Source organism: Notamacropus eugenii, chromosome 1, assembly GCF_028372415.1.
Source record: "Notamacropus eugenii isolate mMacEug1 chromosome 1, mMacEug1.pri_v2, whole genome shotgun sequence".
In the NCBI taxonomy this organism is placed as follows: domain Eukaryota; kingdom Metazoa; phylum Chordata; class Mammalia; order Diprotodontia; family Macropodidae; genus Notamacropus; species Notamacropus eugenii.
In genome coordinates, this window is record NC_092872.1 from 536652670 (window position 1) to 536676880 (window position 24211).

The 24211-nt window shown below is 36.1% G+C and overlaps 1 pseudogene; it reads right to left on the minus strand.

Moving 5' to 3' along the window:
* Positions 1–22325: 22325 nt before the first annotated feature.
* LOC140527331 (stress-70 protein, mitochondrial pseudogene) lies at positions 22326–23968 on the minus strand (annotated as a pseudogene).
* Between the last annotated feature and the right edge of the window lie 243 nt (positions 23969–24211).

Here is a 24211-nt window from a genome sequence, read left to right on the forward strand (position 1 = left end):
TTATTTGAAACACTTTAGCCTATCAAGTAACTTAAGGTTTTGCTGAACAGATTCATTTGCTGCTCCAGTAAGCAGTGAATTTGTTGCTTTGAAAAAGTGAATTGCTGTGAAGATGTTAAAGACTTTCAGGATACTGGGGAATGCTCTGATGAGATCTATTCCAAAGAGGTTAAGTAATTCAGTAAGCTGGTGATTATACAACATTTCATTTTGTTATAAAGTATGGTGAACAGCTGTTCTCTATCAATCACCTCTGAAAACAGAACAAGGGAACAGCAGCTTAAGTTACAGGAGGAGAGATTTAGGTTAAGTGAATATGGTTCCAAAAATCTCTATCTCTCTAGAAAATACTTTAAACTGGATTTTTGTATGGACAAAGGAAATGCTTTGACAAAGCTACAATGCTACGTAACATAGATAAGCTAAATTTCATGAAGAAGCAACATAGAGAATGGAGATCGTACCCAATAATTCCCAGGTGAAAATAATAAGGAAGTTGGGTGAGAAGAATCCTTATGAAATCTAATCAATCCATAAACATCTAAGTGCTTTCCATAAAGGCAGCATGGAATAATTACTGTTAACAATTTATAGTGTGCTCTAACTAAGGTGCATAAAGCACTTTGCATATCTAATTCCATCTGGTTCTCTCAACAACCCTGTGAGCTAGGTATTTTTCAGATGGGGAAAATGAGGCAGAGAGTGGTTATGTGATTTGACCAAGGTCATATATCTAATAAATGTCTGAGGCAGAATTTGAACTCAGGTTTCATGACTCCAAGTCCAGTACTTTATCTACTATGCCACCTAGGTGGCCTCAAACTTCAAAAGACCTGGATATAATTCTTGCCTTTGACACATATTTGCTAGATGACAGGCAGAGAGAAGTTGGTGACTTGCATTGATGAGAGAATTTCCTATTCCATTGAAATCACAGGGATAGCTAACACACTGGATAACAGAGTCAGGACCCAAAATGATATAAACAGGCTAGAGCACTGAGTTCCATCTGAGATGAAATTCAATAGGGATGCATGTAAAGTCTTATATTATACCTGGGTTCCAGAATTCAACTTCACAAGTAAAGGGTTATGATAGCATAGTTTATTTTATTTTTTTGTTTTTATATTTCTTTTTGTTATTATTTTATTTGTTTTCAGTGTTCTACAATCACTTTCATATAACTTAGATTTTTTTTTTTCCCCTCCCATACTGTCCTTCCCCCCTCTATCTCCCCACCCTCCCCAAATCGGAATACAATTTTATACAGGTTCTTCACATACATTCCTACTAAATACATTTTCACCTTAGTCATGTTGCGTAGAGGAATTAAAATGAATGGGAGAAATCATAAAACAAACCAAAACATAATACTAAAGAGAATGATCTGCTACATTCTACGATCGAATTCCATAGTTCTTTCTCTGGATGTGGAAGGCATTTCGCCTTAAGAGACCACTGGGAATATTTTAAGTCCTTGCATTGCAATGAAGTTCTAAGTCTACCAGAAAAAATCCTCGCACACTGTATAAAGTTCTCCTGGTTCTGTTCCTTTCCCTCAGTGTCAGTTCATTTAAGTCTTTCCAGGCCTCTCTGAAATCTTCCTGTTCATCATTTTTTACAGCACAATGACAGCATAGTTTATATAGCAATAAAAACATCTGGAGGCTTGAGTGGATTGAAAATGCAATAGTGCAGTGTGATGGGCTATCTAAAAATCCTGATCATGGACAATCTTAAGCTAGGACTAGCTTCCTGTGAAAAGTAAGAAGGTGATAATCTTTTGTTCTCTGAGCTGGTCAGAGCACAATTGCAATATTATGCTCAGTTCTGGGTGCTATTGTTTGTGAAAGACTCGTAATCAATAGGGAGTCTAGAAGAGAACAACCAGGATGTTGAAAGGTCTTGAGTCCGTGCTATATTAGTATTAATTGAAAGAACTGGAGATGTTTAGCTTGGGGAAGAGAAAGTGGGGATATGATAATCATCTTGAAATATTTGATGGACTATCATGTGTAGGAGGGATTAGACTTATTCTATTTGGCCCCAAAGGGAAGAGCCAGGAGATATAGAGTTGAAAGCTACAAAAAGACAAATTCAGGCTTGCTATCATGAGAAAACTTCTTAAAAATCATAGCTATTCAGATGTGGCTGCCTCAAGAGATGGTCAGGAGAGCTGAGTGGGACATAAACACTACAGAGATAGGACTAACTTGGATGTGAAGGAGTAGAAATTGGTAGCCAGGGAAGGGAATTTTTGCCAATGTAGTCTAAGACCTTTATGAATAGGAACTCTTTGCATTGTCAGAGCAGCAAATTGTAGCAGTAGAAATGTTGATCTGATTATCATTGCCACAGCAAGAGCTGTTTGTTGGGATGGGGGATGCTTGGGTAATGGCAGTCAAGATGTCTGTGCCCAGGATGAAATATTGATGTAAAATCATGACTAATCCTGATGAAAGAGGAAAGGTAAGGCATTGTATTCATTCAGCCACTTGACAAGGTTTGTTAGTTTGTTTCTGTATGTAGAGGACTTTGCTAGTTTTAGGGAGAAATGTATAGTTAGATTAAACATGGTCCTTGCTTTCTGGAGCTTATGGTCAAGATATACAAACATTTCTATAGTAAGCAATATGATGACACAAGGACTTATGAAAAGTACTATCTACCTCCAGAGGAAGAACTGAGTCTGAATTCAGATAGAAGCATACTTTTAAAAAACTTCCTCCACTGCTTCTCTCTACCTTATGGGATGATACTTTTCATAATCACACACCTTTTTTTTTTTTTTTTTATTTTAAGCTGTTATTGACTTTGGCCACCAGATTTCTTGAGTTTGCAAATAAGCCAAAAGTATATCAAGTAGGGTAAACTGACATTGATTTGTTTGGTCTCCTTTTTGTAGCCATGGAGTGCTTAAACTTCTGTATATAATTATAATGGATGTTAATTGTATTTTGGTTGTCCATTTCCCATTTTCTTTGCTAATTATTGTTTAAATGGTTCAAATTTGAGTGATTGTATTTCTTATCTTTTCCTCATTATCATTCTTTCTTCTTGATTTTCTATAATAATTTTCTCAGACAAGTCAATAGTCTGTATATGGACGACTGATTGAGAAACAATTCTCACATCAATACGTGTTTTTCTTGTATGTATTATTTGGTACTTATTAATATTTAGTACCTACCACTTTTTTTTTTAAAGAAAGTGGTTATGATATAAAAGTGTGGAGCCTCTATAGCCTCTTTCATTCCTCTCATGGTTTCCTTTATATTTCTTACTCTCCTCAATTTTTTGTACCTTTCTATTGAAGTCGCCAAGTATCATAGTTTATGTTGATTTTATTTGGGGGTCTCTTTCTTTGTAGAATTTCTCTACCTCTTTTTTTATTCTTTCTGAGCAACTATTATTGGCATATAAGCTGCAATTATTTTCGTGATGTCCTTTTGCAAATACTTCTCATCATAACTGCAACATGATGTAACACAAATATCTTATGAAATAATGTTCCTCATTCCCTTTGGCTGTGCAATACAACTAAGTATTTGTCTTTATCTTTCCAACGAGTCTCTATGAGCTACCCATCCATTTGTCTTGAACTTTCTTCATTTCTGTGGTTTTGTTTATAGTAAGAATTTCAAGATTTGTATGATTCATTTCTTCTAGTATAGTTATTAATCATTGATCAATGGAGAAGACTTACATCTTGAATATCAATGGTCAAATTAAAATTTATAGATGACTTGAAAGTTTGATTCTTATCACCTTTTTCCCACATCAGTTCCACTCTTCCACCACTACTAAAAAAGCAGAAGGGTCCATATAGTATTGAGGGACATTTTTTTTTGAATTCTTAGTTTCATGCTTTGTTATGGGCAAATTTTATTACTTAGCATCTGTCCTTTTATGACAAACTTCTTTGTATTTAGCTAGGCTCTGACTTTGAAAGGACTAGTCTATTGCTAGGAGCATACTTGAAGTTTATTGCCTATAGTGTTTAATTTCTCATTTTGAATAGCGTCATTGGATCGGTAATTTAAACATTTGCTCTATTGTATGGTTTTCATCTTATTTTATCTTCACTGATTTTATTTGTATAAAAACAAAAAAATTAAAAAAATCTATTTTTTACTATTCACCTCTCTTCCTTTTTTGCTTAAGAATTCTCTCCTTAGCCATATATGTAAAAGGTTCCTTTCCTCCGCTTCTATTTTTTTTAATTTTTGTATTAAGGTTATTTTGAACTCCTTGTGGTATATGTATGTATGTAATATATAATATATAATATTGTGACATACCTAATATATGTAATGTATTCATATTATTTTTATTACATATTACAAATATATATATAATATACCTAAACTTTGCTTTGGTCAAACTGATTTATAGCTTTCTCATTCTTGTAGAAAAGGCAATTCTTTCTCCTAGTAATTAATATTAGCCATCTTATAAAAGACTGAGCTACTATTTTCAGTTGCTTTTGATTATGTTTTATTTAGTCCATTCTTCTGATGTACTTTTCTGTCTTTTAACCAGTAACAAATAATCTTGATGAATAATTATTTATAATATAGTTTGATGCCTGGTAGTATTGTGCCCCTTTTCATATAGATTTTTCCCTCATTATTTCTCTTGAGATTCTAGGCAGATTATTCCTGCAATTTGTAGATTTATAAAGTATATCCTTTAGTGCTATTGACATAACATTAAACACATAAATTAAATACTAAACCCAAAATTAATTTAGGCAATATGGTCATTTAAAATAAATTGGCATAGACTAGCAACGATCAGTGAATACTTTCTCACTTATTTGGGCATTTTTATTCCTTTAAATGGTATTTGTAATTATATACATTATATATTAGATAATTATATAATATATAATTATCTAATATATAATGTATATAATTATATAATATATATTATATATAATTTATATAATATATATATAATATAATTATATATTATATAAATTATATAAATCTAATATGTTAACCCTCTATATTTTATACATTATATACTCATTTCTGAATGTAATTTCCTTTATTGTTTCTTCTTGGGTTTTGTTAGTAGTCTATAGAAATGGTGATGAAATTTGTTTTACATCTCGCTAATTTATTTGTTATTGTTTGTCTTTCATTTCCAAAGAGGACCAATGACGTCACAGGGTCATGTCTTGACTCATGGGTTTGGAATTAAGTGAGGCAGAGATGCACCAAATTTATCAGCCTCACTCTCTGTTCTAGAGTCACTGAAGTCCAGTGGCAAGATAAATGTCAGGATTACTGGCTATGACCTGGAATGCAGTGAATGACCTTGGGACTTTGATATCTGATCAAGCTCTAAGTCCTCCACAGTGCCTGCTTTAGCTGCCTTCATGGTCACTGGAACAAATTGTTCTCATTTGCTCATTCCACTGGGGGAGTCTTCACATGCGTGGGGATAGATACCCCCCTAACTTACTGATGGGTTTGTGACCCATTGGTTACCCTCAATCTGGGTTAGCCTGTCTACTGAGACAACTTCCTGGGACATGACTGTGGTGCATGCTACAGCTTCTTGGAGCCACTGGTGAGAGTTGAGTGTGGACACCAAAAGTGGATGAGCAACCCTTTTTAGGGTTTCAGCAAACCCCCACATCAGAAGTGCTAGTCATTCTTGAAAACACTGATATACCCCAACTGATTTATTTCAGAGGCAGCTAAGTGACTCAGTGGATAGAGTGCTTGGCTTGTACTTGGAAGACCTGATGAGCTCAAATCCAGCTTCAGACACTTATTAGCTATATCATCCTGGGAAAGTCACTTAACCCACTTGCTTCAGTTTCTTCATCTGTAAAATGAACTGGAGAAGGAAATGGCAAAAGACTCCACTATCTTTGCCAAGAAAACCACATGCACAATATGGTCCATGAAGAGTTGGACGTGACTGAATAACAAGAACAATTTGTTTTAAATATTAATCATCTAAATTTGTTTATTGACTGCTATGGTATTTTAAAGTATACCATCATGTCATCTGAAAATAGAGATAATTTTGCTTCTTCATTAGTAATATTTAAACTTTTGATTTTTGTGAGATAGGGGTATCTTTACTTTCTTCCTGTTTGTACTGGAGAAGCTTCTAGGGTTTTCCAGTTGTAAATAGTGCCAACCCTAATTTTAGATATATTTGTTATTCAATTATTCAGTCGTGTCTGAGTCTTTGTGATCTCATGGACCATAGCATGCCAATGTTGTCCATGGGGTTCTCTTGGCAAAAGTATTGCCATTTCCTCTCCATTGGATTAAGGCAGAAGTTAAATGATTTCTACAGGGTCACACAGCTAGTAAGTGTCTGAGGCTGGATTTAAATTCAGGTCTTTCCAACTCCAAGCCCAGTGCACTATCCATTGTGCCACCTAGCTGTCTTTTTAGATACATACTTTTGATATTAACAAAGAAGAGTCTTTCCATATGAATGCTTTTTAGCTTTTTAAAAAATAGATCAATGATATAATTTGCCAGAGGCATTTTCAGCAGCTATTGAGATAATGATATGGCTTTATTATTTTTATTGTTTATATAAATACTCTTAGATGTCTACACAAGTTATAGACTTGTAATCTCAGACTCTAAGTTACGGAGAAAGTGCTGGCTTACGTTGACAGAGTGCATTTCTTCACTCAGGAGTTTCCTATTACAATGAAATTGTAGGTCCAATCTCTATCCTGAAATCAAAAGAGCTTAGACTGAAAAAGAAATGATGAAGGAGGGAATAAATTGCCCATATATTCCTTATATGAGTGCAGTTACAGGCACATTGCCCATACTGTCTTTATATGATTGTTTTGACTAATTATTTTCCTGAGGTTGAACCATCCTTCTATCCCTGATATGAATCCAACTTAATCATAGTGAATTATTTTCTGCATGTATTTCTCTAGTCTCCATGAAAGAATTGTATTTTTTAAAATGTTGGTTGGTATTCATTAGTGAAATTGCTATATAATTTTCTTTTTCTGCCTTTTCTGTCATTGGTTCAGCATCAAGGCAATATTTGTCTTATGAAAAGAATTTGATGAAGTGGCTTTTGTTTCTTTTTTTCTTTAGATAATATTTTATAGCCTATATATTAATTATGTGATTATTTGTAAATCCGTATGTCCCATTGGTGTTTTTCTTTGGCAGTTCAGTTATGGGTTGCTCTATTACTTTTTTGGGGGTGTAGATTGGGTTGTTTTAGGTTGTATTTTGTTTTTATTTTGCGAACTGAGATAATTTATATTTCTGTATGTGTTTATCTACTTTTTTTGAATTCTTAATTTTGCTAGTATAAATCGCATATAATAGCTTTTGAAAATTAATCTCTATTTGGTTGTGAATTTACCTTGATGGATTTTTATTTTGGTAATTTTATTTTCTCTCTCTTTCTGTCTCTGTCTTTGTCTGTCTCTCTTCCCTTCTTTTGTTCCTCTCTCTTGCTCTGCCCCCTTTCTCTGTCTCTTTTCCTTCCTCTTACTTAGAACCTTGCCAATTTTGTCATTCTGAAAAATAGCTTTTAGGGTTTTTTTTGTCCTGTGGTTCTATTTTGAAATTACTTAATTTCTCCTCTAATTACCAAAAGATAACAGTCCCAAAGTTATTTTTGTACTTATTTTAGTTATTTTAGTATGTTTAGTCATTGAAACTCATTTTCCATATTTTGTTAATATACTTTTTTAGGGGCATAGATTTTCCTTTGTGGTTTATTTGTTTATATGTTGTACTCATTGGCCCATGTATTATTCACAGTGCTGTTACATAGTATTCATAATGTCTGTATTTTCTTTCATATTTCCCTTATTAGTATTTTTATTGCATTATGGTCTGTAAAGCAAGTGTTCAGAATTTCTGCATTTTTGCATCTGTTTATGAATCCATTATACCTTTACATAAGATCAGTTTTTGCAAAAGTACAATGAATTGCTGAGAAAACAAATTTTCTTTCACATTTTCATTCAGAGGTCACTATAGGTTGGTGAAATATTTTTTTACAATAATATTTTCAGGTCAATTAAAATTTTGGGGGGTTTATCAAATTCTAAATGAGGAATGTTGTTCTCTTATGATTGTTGTACTAGTAGCAATGACTGGCTAGTATTTTTTAAGAGTTTAGATACTATGCCATATCATGTATATGTGTATACATGTACATAAACATATAGACATATATTATATGTTTACTTAATACTGTTTTTTTTTTTTAGTATTGAAACTTTTGTTGTCTTTGACACTTTTGAGTTTAATCTAGTTTCTTTGTCTCTCATGAGATTACCAGTTTTTATTGTTACCTGATGTAAAATCTTGATGGAAAGTCAGATGGTAAAATCAGAATTGAGAAATATCAGGGTGAGCCTTAAAAGAAATTACTTTTTGGTAACATTGTTGGAAAAGTCAGTTCAAGTCTGGGAAACAAACTTTTCAACACTAACAGAGTGAAGTTATACTTTGTCAATGTACAGAGAAAACAACCATGAAATTTGTGGAATATCGCTTAATATTTTAGATCAGGTTAGAAGAAAAGCTAGTCTTATTCCTTGCCTACAAGTCATCCAATAGATTATTATCTTTTTTTTTTTTTTTAAGAAATAACTTAGTACTGGGAGTTTAGAAAATTCTTCCTGATTGTTCCTAATCACTCTTTTTTAAAAAACACAGCCTTGAAGTTTACATGGTAAGTGAAATTCCAGAAAGAGTTAAATTGGTTGTCTCCAAACTTGGCTTGAGTTTTCCACTGTTGTAATCTTTCTAAATCTTCTAGTTTTCATGTTTTATAGACTCATTAAAAAAAACATCCTGAACTTGACAACCACCAACAAACAAGCATTTCTATATAAAAGAACAGAAAAAAGACTAAGTATAAAAAGCCATGAATCTCCATTATATAAAGCTTGATTTTTTTAATGTAAGAAATTCAGAACACTAGTTTCAAAGCTGTCATATTTATCTGTCTTTCTCTGAACTTCCTTCTGTTATTCTCTGTCATTAAAAAAATGATTTTGGTGCTTTTTTCTTCCTTCCTTCCTTTGCTATCATTAGCTTCCCTTTCTCTCTCCAACTTTCCACCTCCCCCTTTTCCCCCAAAAAGAAAGTCTCTCTGATCAAGCAAAATAAATACAGATATTGGTCATGTCTAAAAATGTACATCTTATTCTGCACTGCTGTCAAGAATTGAGAAGCATTCTTCTTTGTCATAAATCATCATTCTTCAATACCCCATTAGATCTGCAGTTTCATTGATGTAGTCATTCCTCCCAATGATACAATTGCCTTCTAGCCATCACTGCTCATCCTGTGTCACTCTTGATCAAATCCTTCAGCAATTTCATTTGGCAACCACCAAAGGTATTGGGTTATTCCTGATATTCTCTTGATATGATAAGAATATCAATGAAGCCCTAAGCTTTCACTGGCTTTCCCTCACTCTACTGTAGCTAGTCTATCTTCTTTTTGGTCATGGATTTCTTTGGTGATATCCTTCACATGACTTTTCCTGTATGAGTTCTTATTTGTCATACGTTATAGCCTGCTCTTGCCAATCATGCACTTTTTATTGCTGTTTGGGCAACCCTCAACTTCTAGTCTTTGCAGATTATAATTTTCCTTGTCTTGCAGTAATTGAACTTTATGGAGGAATACTGATATATAAAAGATGGGTCTTTGTTTTAGGGAAGAGCTTGTAATCGTTTAATGGCTTTGCAATTTTCAATGACCTTCATTTTGTGATATTGAAAAAAATCCCTGTAGTTTTTTTTTTAATTAAAAGATTGTTCATTCTTTCTAAACACAGTATTATCATTAGTGTTTATTCAAAAATTTAAAGCTTTGGTGTTGGACTGAGGTAGAATTGTCCCAACACTCCAGTCATCCATAATACTCATGAGAATGACTAAACCAGATTAAGATGTAATTCAGAAATATTTAAGAAAGTACTTAAAAATATAGTAAAACATATATAATGTTAATATGTGATTTCCCGAGTCAGTATGCACCTGTAGGGATTCTTATGTATGATTTAATACCCATTTCTATATGAGTTTGACACCACTGATGTAGACTGTCAGTTACTGAAAAGAAATATGAATGAACATTTATTATCCCTATTTCTTAACTAATATAAAACCATTTCTATAATGAGAAGGCCATAGAAGTTCAGAAATTGCTTCAAATAATAAACATTTGTTAAATGAAGAGATATAGCAGTCAAAGGCTACAAAATACTACCCAGTAGGACATCAATAATGGAAGATTACGTGCAATATTGCCTCACAAATCAACAAAAAGCCATGTGTGGGGGGTGGAGTGGGCATTGGGAGATTGGTAGTGGAGAAATGAACTTGTGGAAAATTTAGTGTGAGAACCTACCAAATCAGATCATCTCAAGAGTTTAAATCACTTCATTAGAATGTAATTTCCCTCACATTCTAACAAACAGTTTTTTCTTTGTGTTTCTACCATCTTACATGGGGCCTGGAAGTAGTGACTGTTTATTAAGTGCTTATTGATTAATTAAGTTGTTTTATTTTAAATTAGATTTTATTATGCTATTGCTTTTATTTTATAGTTATTTGTAGATGATATCAGTTTTACCTCCAGCATACCCAGTGAGTCTTCCCTTAAACAAAGAAAAACAGTGAACTAAAACCAACCGACACAGAGACCATATCTAACAAGTTATATAATATTGTGCCCTCATGGACTTTCTCTGAAAGGAGGAATTTTAAAAAAAATCTCTTCTTGGGCTCAAGATTGGTCATTGCATTTACATAGCTTTCATGAGCCTTTTAATGTTATGCTTAATATTTTTCATGTATGCTGGTGTCCTGTGTCACGTTACTACAAATATAACATGGATTCATTCTTAACATAAAACAGAAAAATTCTAATGAAGTGAAAGTTGAGTTAAAACCTTGGTAGAGTAGAAAACATTTGTAAGTATATCAGCATTCATAAACACTACTATCTCTACGAATATACTGTGCTAATCTGTCTCCTTATAGCCTTCACTCTGCAATGACCTTGAAATAGTGAGCTTGTCCAATGTCCCCAAAAGGTCATCTTTCCTGTGACAGATGGTATTTTATTTTAAATTGGTTTGTAACTTAATAGACAAGGACCAATCTCCCCCTTCTTGCGTCCCCCCATGATGATGATTTCAGGAAGCCAGTGTCCTTGGTAGAATATTTATTAAGGCAGATTTGATTTTCCTAGCTCTCCTAATTGGAGGGACTGGGAATAATGACTATAAGTTACCAGCAAATACTCTCCATGTGGGAAATATCTACACAGAGCTGTGGCTAATGATGTCAAGGTCTTCAATTTCTTCCACAACCAATGATTATGTCTGCTGTTGGTAGAAATGCTTTGAAGACCCATTTTTCCTCTGCTAATAGGAGGCCCCTAAACCTTGTATAACTGCTATTTTATATTCATTGTACCTTGGTGACTCTCAGGAGCCAAAAACAGCATCTGTTCCTACAGTTTGTGGGATCTTAAAGAGCTCTGGAAACACTGACATTTGCTTCCTATCTGGCTGCATGTTAAGTAGGTAATGTCTTTTTCATTCCTGATTCCGTACTTCCCTGGTACTACTTGATGGCTGCTTTTGCTTTTTCTCATCAGAAAGTCACAAGAAAATTAATTTGCCATTAGGTAATAGTACCAAAGTATGACTCTCTCCTTGCATAGGTTTGTTTTTATCTGCAGAAAAAGGTTTACTGCAAGCCTGCAAAGTCCAAGCTATACAGTGGAGGACATTAGGGAGATTCTTCCAGAAGAATTGAGAGGACTGGGGCATGTAACCTTTCCCAGTTACTCTACTACATCCTTGGGAGGAGCCTACTTCCATTGGCTGTGTAACCAGTACTGTCTGCTTCTTAAAAGCACCCTAGCCAGCACAGACTGTGGTTTTGCTGAAATTATATCTGACAGAATGAGATGACTCACTACCAGCTTCAACTTCTGGTGAGAGAAGCATGCTGCAAAGGGAAGGGCTGTGGAGTCTTCAAGAAATGGGACTGAATTGTTGGCCTTTTCATTCTAGGTACAGGAGTGAAATCTCTCACCTGGGTACGGAGTGCTAGTCACCAGGATCCTGGAGTTTAGGAATTCAGGCCAGATGTTGCAAACAGTCCAGCATTCACACCCCTTAGAGCTAGAGCTGAGATTCTTTGCTTAATTTTATTGTTTAGCCTATTGAGATATTTAGTAGACTGACAACTGTTGTTTTTTTATGTTTACTTGTTTTTGTTTTGTTGTCATGCATGTGTTTGCTGTGAAATGTGCATGTGATATATCCTGAATGTAAATGGAACCCACAGTCACTGAAATAACCTGTAAGGTGATGCTCTTGATTATTCTATATCTGTTGCATGTTTTTTAACAGCATTTTTGCTGCTCATGGTGTTTCAAGGTGACTTCCTGGGATGTTAATTAGTAACCTGTACTCTATTATTTGGTTCTAAATACAGGCAGGTTGCAATTGATTTTTCAAGAGACTGCAAAATTCCCAAACTAGGGAATTAATGTCATAACCTCTGCATAGCTTTGGTTGACCACAAAGACCCTGGGAGTTGTAATTTTTTTGAGCTTAGAAAAAGAGAGAACAGCTCTTTTTTATCTTGCTCATGGATGACACCTTTTTAGCAAACTGATGGGATCTGCACATATACCAGATCTCCATTACACTTATCTCTCATTAAGCATTCATTTATGGGTTGTTTTCTTATTTTTTGCTGTTATTTCTTTATATTGAGTTTACTTTCTCCATTTATAGACACACACACACACACACACACACACACACAAACACAAACAAACCACAAAACATTTGTTCAACCCAGACTCCTATATGTTCATGTCCAATGGTTAGTGGTATGAGTTTGCAGTAAGGCAGTTAGGGAGGGTCAAGAAGTTGACCAGCAAACTTAGACTTCTCTTCCCTAGGCTGAGATTCCAACTCCCACTCTTTTGATAAAGAAACTCTCTCTAATTGGGTACATAATTTACAAGCCATTTATCTTGTATTGTTTAGGAGCAATAGGCATGTTGAACTGAACTCTCTCCAGTATTCCTGATGCTGGAGAAGAGGTGGGAGGAAAGAAGAGAGAAGGGAAAACTAGATGAAGAAAGTCCCACTTGTCAGTCAACCATAAGAGACAGGGTCAGAGCTCTCTCTCTCTCTCTCTCTCTCTCTCTCTCTCTCTCTCTCTCTCTCTCTCTCTCTCTCTCTCTCTCTCTCTCTCTCTCTCTCTCTCTCTCTCTCTCTCTCTCTCTCTCTCTCTCTCTCTCTCTCTCTCTCTCTCTCTCTCTCTCTCTCTCTCTCTCATATTCTTGCAGAAAAAAAATTGTCCTACTAATGATATGCTCTGTGACTTAAGCTCAACTCTGCCAGAAACAATCTTATTCATCTAAATCCAAGTTACAAGCCATTTCTAGCTTGGAGAAAAAGAGGTCCAACTCTACTCCAAGACTATCTGAAATAAGAGTAAGAAGAATCTTAGACAAAGAAAAGGTCATGATATATTAAAATATAATAGCATTCCAGAGTAGTCACCATTCTACTTCTTCCAGTGATCAATGTATCAATCTTGAATTTCAAAAAGAATACACTGTCCTTAGATAAGTCATAGCACCAATAAATTAGGGAGGTATGGAGGTGATGGTCTTATCTAAACAAAAAGACTTGTTTGGTTATCACTGTACTCCACACAAATGAAGACCTTAGATCTTTTTCTTCCCACTTTTCTAAAGGGAAATGAGACTGGAGAAATAGTAATTCTTAGTATTTAGTGAAACTAAGAAAGTTGCATTTCATTATTTTTCTTGTTGTTTATTAGATATCCTCCTGTCTCTTTTGTTTCTGCCTGCCCCTTTCTGATTGGGCAGAAGAGGTGAGCTAGTGTTCCTTCATGACATCTAGTATTACAAAAGTCATAAATATGTATTTAATTAATTTTAAAATGATAAAAATGACTTGCCTAAGATTATATAGGTAGTGAGTAACAGAGCTGTGCTTAAAACCCTTGTTCTTTGTCCCAGATTGAGGAATTTTTTCGCTGCTCTATGCTATACTGCCTCCTGATTCCCAGAGTAGTACTGTTCCTTTACACCACATTGCCCCCATTGAGTCATATTTCTTTAGAAATAGGTACCTCATTAGAAAACCATTTTAGAGGAATTGTAGTATTTTCCAGTTGCCTGAAATTTAGCAATAACCCAATTAATTAACATGATTATAAAATATGAAAATAAACCAGGATTAGATCATCATATATTTTAGAAACATTTTTGAATCATGGAATAACTTTGGGGGCTCTTCATTTCAATTCTCCATAGACAAAATGATGAAATAGATGATGTTTGTCTTTGAAAGCTCCTGCCTTGACCTCTAAATATACACTGTGGCAATGTAAAATGCAACAAAGAGACCATTAAATAGGAACATTGGATGAATGTTACAAAAAGTCAGATTTTGGTTTGATGTGCTAACAGTAGGAGATTGCTACAAAAGAGGAATGGATTACCATTGGAGGTAACAGGGACATGATTGTGGGTTTTCAAGCAAATATTTCTTGTCAGGACTCTGAAAGAGAAATTCAAGTACCAATTAGACTGGATAACTTCTAAGATCCCTTCCAACTCTAAGATTCTGTTTCCCTCACCATGGATCTGAATATATCCCTCAGAGAGTCTGAAGACAGGTTGCAAGTATTGGGAATTCTTGAACCAAACTTTATACTAGACCAGGGTGGAGAACCTGTGGCCTTGAGAGCACATGTGGCCCTCTAAGTCCTCAAGTGTGGCCCTTTGACTGAATCTAAAGTTCACAGAACAAATCCCCTTAATAAAAGGATTTGTTCTGTAACCAAAACAGTATTCCAAACAATTGTTTGGGGGGTGGAAGAAGGGTAGGATGGGAAGAAGACAGACTTTGAAAGTGAATTTTGTAATTCTCAGACCCAAATCCAACAAAGTACAATTTTCAGTCATTCTGACCACGTGTTCCTCTCCCTGCCCTTTTGTAAGAAATAAATTTTGTGCTTAAAGAAATACCTTTTTAAAATCCTCAATAGTGATGGCTGTATAACTTGTCGAGAAAAGAAACACATTTGAAAAGCCAAACTAGAATAGAAAAAGATGCATTAGAACACTGCTCTGTAGACCTACAATGGGAAAGCAAGGGTACCAATGATAAACATATATTCTGGAGTCTGAAGAGCAATTTTATGGCTATTTGGGAAGGAAGCATTGATTCCCTCTCTCGCTTGGAGAGGAACTTGGAGGGCATGGTCTCTGTCTTTGGCTCTCTTTATCTTGGGAAGAATTCCAGAGTTCTTCCTCTTCAATCTTTTCAGCTGTCTGTCCTTTCTGTCTGTCACTGTGTCTATGCCTCTTTCTGTTTCTCTTTGTCTCTCCGACTTTTCCCAGCCCTCTCTTTTGTGGTTTGAGGCTTGAGAAACTCAGAGATTCTCTTGCTTTCTTCCTGACAAGAAACTTTGATATACCCCAGCAAAAAATAGTCAAATGGGATCTTCTTCTCTCCCAGCTCTTCTTGCGACTCTTCAGACTTTGCTACCATGTTTCAGTTGTTTTTCCACCTTGGAAATTCCTTTCATCCTGGCACATCACTTCTTCCACTGGTGAATTCCTCCTACAATCTTCATTTTGAGGAATGGCCCAGGACAGCCATCCTTCATTCTTCTCCTGACTCAACTTTAGAATCCGCTGGGTGATTTCCCTCCCACTCCACACTTCCACTCCTTTTCAACTTCCTTTAATGTGTTGTGTTCCCCCATTAGAATGTATGTTCTTTGAGAAGAGAGATTGTTGTACTTTTTGCTTATATTTATATCTTCAGCACTTGGCATAGTGCCTGACTCATGGCAAGTATTTAATAAATGCTTGTTGACTTGACCTTGGAAAAGCTATCTCAGTTTCTCTGCCCTGCCTTCTTAGAGGTACTTTGCCTGAAACTTTCTGCCTTTACTTCTGTCCCCAATATTTTATCTCTATGTGTCAAAGAACCTCTCAAAAACCTTAGCCCTCTTTATTTCCCTTCTGTGTAAATCTCTTCTCTTTCTTGACATGTTGTGTAATTTACTGTTAAATGTTATTACAACTCAGTTCCTAATGCAAAGTAGTTATCTGATTGAGCTTATTCCCACTTTGCTGAACAATGATTCACATCATTTTATGAGTTCAAATTGAATTAATGCATTTTAATTCTGTTGGCTTACTAAATTGACACTTGCTTCCTTTTAAAAATGTAATTAATTTTTGAAAATTAATAAAATGTATTATCTCTTCAACCTTTGGAAAAAAATAGAAAACAAAATCATTGTAACAAATATGCATAGTCAAGAAAAATAATTTCTGGCATTGACTATGTCTGAAAAATATATATCTCATTCTGTACCATGACTCCATCACCTCTCTGTCAGGAGTTGTATGCTTCATCCTTTGTCCTCTGAGACAAATGACTTTGAGAGACTTAACTCTGATCAACACTATTGTTTTAAAAGAGAGACTGTAAGAGTTTAAGCTATTGGATACAATTGGCCACGGCATACGATTGGCAAGGCTGAAATATACTAAGACCATTAAGAGTCTTAGAATACATGTAAAAGAATCACATCAGTGGAGTCTTCCTGACGGTGAGGTCTTTTCCAGCTCTAATGAACAGGGGAAAGCATTCACTAAGTGATTAGCATGTTCCAGGCACCGTGCTAAGTGCTTTAAAAATATTATCTCATTTGATCCTCACAACAACCCTGGAAAATAGGGATTATCATTATCCTCATTTTACAGTTGAGGAAATTGAGACTGAGGTTAAGTGATCTGTCCATAGTCATGCAATTAAGTGTGCTGGCCACCTACTTTCCTCTAACATTCCATTATTCCTTTGGTGAGCTGAGACAATAAGTTTGTTTTGCTACCATTTCAACCTTATTTTCCAGCTTTCTTAAGATTTTCTCCCTCCATCTCCCAGGAGCCCAAACCTGATAAGTTCATTTTTTCAGTGCTTGATAAACCACAGTGGGGTTGGAGGTGGAGCAAAGGGCTAGTGGTGCCATGGGAGCTTTTTATTCATTGAGCTAAGGATCTGTGCAAAAGGAAATTGGTAAGTATTGTAGGACTGGTATTGTTTGTACGTCAAAAGAGTTCAGTGGTTGGAGAAGGAACAGAATCTGGCTGAGTTAAGAAGGAATCAATGCCATTGATTATATTATGTGGGACAAATCCTTAATCCAAATACCAGTTACCAATAGTTCAACTCAATTCAACAAGTATTTACCAAATACTTTATTTCTGTCTTCTAAGTATGAATCTAGGTGCTGTGGATTCAAAGACAAAGCCCAAAACTGTCCTTGTCCTTACTGGATTCTCACATTCCATGGTTGGGGGTGGGGAGAGGTGGTGTTCCAATAAATACAATAGATGCACACATAAGTAAATATAAAGTAATTTGGGGAGTTACTAGTGGGATCACAAGTAAGGACCATATATGGGAGGTTGTACTTGGGCTGAGGTAAAAAATGGCAAAAGTGAAGAACCTTCTAGGCATGGGGAATAGTCTGAAAAAGGTGAGAAGGGGATGAATGTCATGTTGGGGGGAGAGGAGGAGCAACAGATATGTCAGTTTAGTAGGAATGTAGCATGCATAAAGTAGGCTAGCATAAAGACAATAATAAGAATATAAGTTTTCTGACTAGAATAAAAGATTATTTTTTCTTCTACTCAGTAATATGTGAAATTGAGACTGTCATTGAAAAACTAGAATAACTGCATTCATAGAATCCCAAAGCTAGAAAGTACTTGGTAGAGATCACTAGTAGTATAACAAATATAACATTATTATTACTATTTTTAAAACAGATGAATAATTATTAGATTATCAGAAGTTTATCCAACAAAATGATAATTTTTTTTAGCCACAACAACTCAAAAAGTCTGTCTAACATTAGCTGTGATCTAGCTATACTAGTGGAGGGAAAACCTTCACGGATGGAATCTTAGATTCTGGAAGTATTGCAGTAACTGCTACATAAGAGGAAACTGAGATACAAAGAAGTCAAATGAATTAAGAGACAGGTAAGTGGTGGGATAGAGCACTGAACCTGGAGTTAAGAAAACCTGTATTCAAAACCTATCTCAGACACTTACAAGCTGTGTGATCCTAGGCAAATTATTTAACCTGTCTGCTTCAGTTTCCTCAAATATAAAATGAGGATAATGACAGGGTTGTTGTCTTCACATGGAATAATATTTGTAAAGCAATTTGCAAAGCTTCAAGTGCTGCATAAATGCTAGTGATTGTTACCCTTAGCTATATTTGGTCAAAGTCATGTGGCTAGTTAATGGCAAATCTAAAGTTGACCTTATTTCTAGGCTGTGAGCAAAAGAAGCAAAATCCATAATTGGCAAATAGATTTTTGACTTAGGAAGAAAAAGCAATAGAAAAAGTCAGTTACTACATTTCTGCCAAGGAGAATTCACTACTATAAATGTATAATCTTTTGGTGATGAGCTGCAATACAATAAAACCAAGCCCATCTTGTCTGAGTTGAGCGATAAAGTGATCATTTGCTTATTTCACCTTCATTTCAAATGCAGAAGTCTTATACCTATAAAACTATGATTTTACTAAACTGTAAGGATGATAAAAATACATAAGACATACCATGCATATTTCCAGCTTAAAGATATGCCTTTAATAATGGTGAAATAAAACTTTCAGTGCTACCTGATTTATGAACTTTTCCCAATCAGTACTTTTCACCCTTCTGTTTTGTGGAGGTCAGACTAATGTCAATTTTAGGCATTTGACTAATGCTTGATGCATAAGTTTAAAAGGAAAAAAAAAAGGAAGTACATCTTTCAATGATGAATTAGTTTCTAAGCTTGGAGTATGGGGACCAGGATCCTGGTGATCCCAATATCCATGGCATGATTCACCCCCCAATCCTGTGCTCTCCTGGTTACAATGAATACTTGTAGGACCATGGCTGGCTATATCAGGAAACAGTGATTTTAAAAATGACAAGGAATAAACAAACTACACTTGAATCAAAATTTCCCCTTAATGATGCTTGCTCATTCATACTTCCCAGGCTGATATTTTTGCCTCCTTGACTCTAGATCACTTTTTTTTGGCTTCAATCTGTAGCCCTTGCTTGCTCTTCGCTGGTTTCCCTGGACTTGATGTGTTGCCCCATTAGACCCCCCTGACCACTAGATGACCAATAAGACTTACAGTCTAGTTCCTTCCTGGTCATCCCAGGTCTGTTGCTGCCAATATTCTAGATCCCAGAATTCTTCACAGGTCTGACTATGCTACTCCCCTGCACAAGAAGCTTTAGTGACTCCCTGTTGGTCCTAGGACAAAATACAAATCCTTTGGCTTTTAAAGGTCCTTGCAACATATCTTCAACTTGGCTGTCTATACATTATTCTTCACCTTTATGTACCCTATATTCCAGCCAAAGTGATTTGATATTTCTCAAATAAGACAGCCCATGTCCTGTCTGTGCCTTTGTCCAGTCACTCATCCCACACCACCCAAAGAATGTAAGCCCCTTGAGCACAGGGACTGTTTTTTTTTTTCATTGTGTCTCCAAGACTGGCATAGTGCCTGGCATGGAGTAAGTACATCATAAATGCTTCTTGAATTAAACAGAGTTGACTAGACCTTAATAAGCAGTACCATGAACTTGGCAAGCCACTAGATTCTAGTTTGTAAATACCCAATTCTGTGGTCTGAGATATATTCTGTGCATAGCAACTATTCAATACCTGCATTCCTGCCCTGGCTTTCAGATCATACCTCCTTGTCCATTGCATGCTCTGTTTTGATGGAAACTTGGAGGAGCTGGATATATTGATCAATGCAAACTATTCTGCGTCTGCCCTCATACCATCACTTGTGCACAGTCAGGTAGATCTTATAGTTCTGTATGACTCCCACTCCTATTCATGTTCAGCAGAATGGGGCTAGAGGAAGTTACCCAGCTGTGCTGATGGGGTACCATTATAAATTTCTGTTACCCAACTTTAGCTGGTCCCACATTGCAGCAATGCAATCTTTTTATTTTTTCAAATTGTTTCCTTATTTTCCTCCCTACTGAAGCTATTCCAAACCTTCTACGTTCTCTTCAAGCTTCCCACATTTCACCATTCCTGTTTTCCCAGTTGAAGACCTTACCTCTTACTTGATGATAAAATTGAAGTCTTTTTACATGAGCTTCCTCCTCTCCTCTTCTCTTCATTTCAGAACCTCTTAATACTATCACCCATTCTCTCTTTCCCACAATGGCTGATGAGATAGCCCTTCTTGGCCAAGTTCAGTCTCTCCATATGTGCCCTTGATTCCATCATCTTTTCCATCATATTCTGACCTCAGTCATGCCCTCTCCAGTGAGGGCATTTTCCCTTTTCACATTTTCCCTTTTCCCAATTCTTTCTCTGTGGCCTTCAAACATGCTCAGTCCCCACATCTCCCTTGCTTAGGAGTGCCCTCTCACAAGCTACCTTGTATAAACTATGTAGTTTTTATTTATAATTATTTTCTTGATGTTAATTTTATATATACTTAAGCGTGTACTTCTGTGTCCCCATTAGAATGTAAAATTATTTGTGAGTAAAGATTATTTTATTGTCTGTATCCCTAATGCCTAGCACAATACCTGGCACATAGAAGTCTCAATAAATGCTTGTTGATTGATTGTTTGATGGATAAGTAACAACACAGAAATGGTAAATTATTAAAGATTTAAAAACAATGACAGAAATAACAGTGTAAAACCTCTTAAGGTCAGGGGCTGTTTTTATCAATTTTATCCCCGAAACCTAACAGTACCTGGCACATATAATAAGTGCTTAATAAATGTGTATTGGATTGAATTGGATAAATATGAAATTTCATGAATAAGATATTTCAAATAAGAGGTTTGAATAAGATTCAAAAATCCAACCCATTTTCTATGTTACATTAATCAAAAATTATTCAACATATAAGTCAAACAGTGACTTCACTTTGGGGCCAGAATTATTCAATTTCAACTGCATGTTGTTGAAGTTAATCTGATAATCTTTTTTCCTTTACATTTTGTGCTGTAGGCATAGTCAAAATCTCATGAAAACACATACTAGGTGAAAATTTGCTTTTGTCAAGACAAGTAGGAGCTATTAGGCATTAAATGAGAGGCACTTTTCAAAAGACGGGCTGGTAAGTTGCTGTAGATCACTAGTATTAACTACACTTCTTAAACACTGAGACAATAAACAATATGACTTCATCCATTTGTTCAGTGAACACCACAAATTGCTCTAGACCAGATGGGATAACTGAATTGTGAAACTGTGACAAGATGGATATAAAGGACTTAACTAGACTATAAGTTGTTTACTTGGGGGAGGCAGTGATGTTGAATTGGGGAGGAAGCAGTTAAGCAGTCTGCGGCTGATATGTTTAAAGTAGAGACAAAGGAAGAGGTGAAAGCAGAGTGGATCTCATGAAGTTTCAGGATGGATCTATCTTAAGGACAGGACAACATGCTTTAACTTTATATGAGACTTCACAGAAAGGCCATCTCTATGTTGTCTAGATGTCTTGTGGAGGGGCAGTCTTTTTTTTTTTTTTGTTTTGTTTTCATATTTATTTTTCTTAAAAGATCCAGAATGGATCAAAAGAACAATTATCAAGGAAGTAGGTAACCAAAGCAAAAGCTGGAAGGTAGAGAAAACGATGGTTTGGGCAAAGTTGAAGAGTCTCATTAATCACCTTGTTTCAAATAGAATAGTTCTAGATAAACTATCTCTTTCAATCTAGTTTCTCCCTTCTCTGGAAATGAATTGGCCCTGCATGGGCTGGGGATAAGGAGTCCATCAGTTACAGCTGATCGTATTTGGTCAACTAGAAGGACCTGTCCCTATGGAGTCTTTTAAGGGTTATGGTCCCCTACCCTCAATTCTGTCACATGTCACCACTGTAGACAACTGTGTCAAGGCCTTATAATGATCAGTGAATCCTTCCTGCCCCTTACATGCAGCTGGAAAATAAAGATAGGCTGGGGGTGAACATTTAGAACTCTCTATTATCTGAATTACCTGTCAAATGATAATTAGCTAATGCACTCACTAGATTTATATATTAAGGAAATTATATATAGAATACTGCAAAAACACAGCAAGACTGAAGTTTGCCCATTTCTGCTAAGGAAGGTCCTTTTGTCCCTTTGTTCCCAAGCTTCACAAATGTTTTCCCAATTTCTGCTCCAGTCAAGTCAACTGGTGACATTACTGCTTCCCCTCCTTCTGATCTTCCTTCTGTTCCCAGAAGTAGAACTTTCAGATCCTTCTCTCTCCGCTGTCATCTTTTTATATGCCATTTCAAAGAGCTTTAATGATGCTTGCTGCAGAGTAGATACTGCCAGCCTGATGTTTTCCCTTGTTTCACTATCTTTGCAAGCCAAGAGTTCTCTCATTCTAGAGATTTCTTCTTTTAGTTTATTGAACTCATCTGCTGGAAGTTGGTCTTTGAATCCTTCCATCTTTGTTTCAGTATCATGAATAATTCCTTTTGCCATATGAACAGTTTCTGCACTTTCTTTCTTCCTTCTGTCTTCCTCAGCATACTTCTCTGCATTCTTAGCTATATTCTCAGTCATCTTTGCTTAATCCACCAGAAGACTGGATCACAATTTGTTGTTCACGTCCTGTGCCTTTATCCTTTGCAGAAACATGTACAATCCCATTAACATCAATGTCAAATGTGACTTCTATCTGTGGAACTCCACATGGGGCTGGTGGAATTCCAATCAAAGTAAATTGTCCAAGAAGCTTATTGTCTGCAGCCATTTCTTTCTCTCTCCTTGGCACACTTTAATTTCCACTTGTGTCTGACCATCAGCAGCTGTAGAAAACACCTGGCTCTTCTTAGTTGGAATAGTTGTGTTCCTATTGATTAGTTTAGTGAAGACACCTCCTAATGTCTCAGTGCCCAAAGAAAAGGGAGTGACATCCAGAAGCAGCACATATGTGACATCACCAGCTAACATGCCTCCTTGAATGGCAGCTCCCATACCCACAGCCTCATCAAGATTGACAGCTTTACTAGGGGCCCGGCCAAAGAGCTCTTGTACTGTCTGTTGAACCTTGGGCATTCTGCTCATGCCACCATCTAGGATGACTTCTCCAATGTCACTCTTGTTGACTTTAACATCTTCCATGGCCTTTTGGCATGGGGCAATAGTTCTCCTGATGAGATCAGTGACAATGCCCTCAAACTGAACTCGAGTTAGCTTCATGTTCAAGTGCTTGGGCCCAGTAACATCCATAGTCAAATATGGTAAGTTGATGTCAGTCTTCACAGAAGAAGAAAGCTCATACTTGGCCTTCTCAGAGGCCTCCTGTACTCTTTGAAGAGCCATATTGTCTTTGGTCCAGTCAAGTCCTGTCTCTTTCTTGAACTCCTTCACAATGTGCTGGAGCAAGGCCTGGTCAAAGTCTTCACCACCCAGGAACATGTCCCCATTGGTAGATTTTACTTCAAAGACACCTTTCTGAATTTCCAGGATAGAAATATCAAAAATTCCACCACCTAAGTCATACACAGCAATGATTTTGTCTTCAGATTTGTCTAAGCCATAAGCCAAGGCAGCAGCTGTAGGCTCGTTAATCACTTGAAGGACATTTAGGCCAGATATTTGCCCAGCATCTTTGGTGGCCTGTCACTGAGAATCATTGAAATAAGCAGGCACAGTGATAACAGCATTTTTTGCTCAATATTCTAGATAGTGTTCTGCAGTCTTTTTCATCTTCATCAACACAAATGCACCTGTCTGACTTGGGGAATATAGCTTCCCATGGGCTTCTACCCAGACATCACCATTGGAGGAATGGATAATTTTGAAAGGAACATTTTTAATGTGTTTTTGCACTTCAGGATCCTCAAATCAATGGTCAATGAGGCACTTGGTAGCATTGAATGTGTTATTTGGGTTGGTGACTGCCTGTCATTTGGTAGGCATGCCAACAAGACGCTTGTTGTCTGCTGTGAAGGCTACGACTGAGGGAGTGGTTCTGGCACCTTCAGCATTTTCCAACACCTTTGCTTGTTTCCCTTCCATTACTGCCACTCAAGAATTAGTTGTACCCAAGACAATACCAGTAACAGGCCCCTT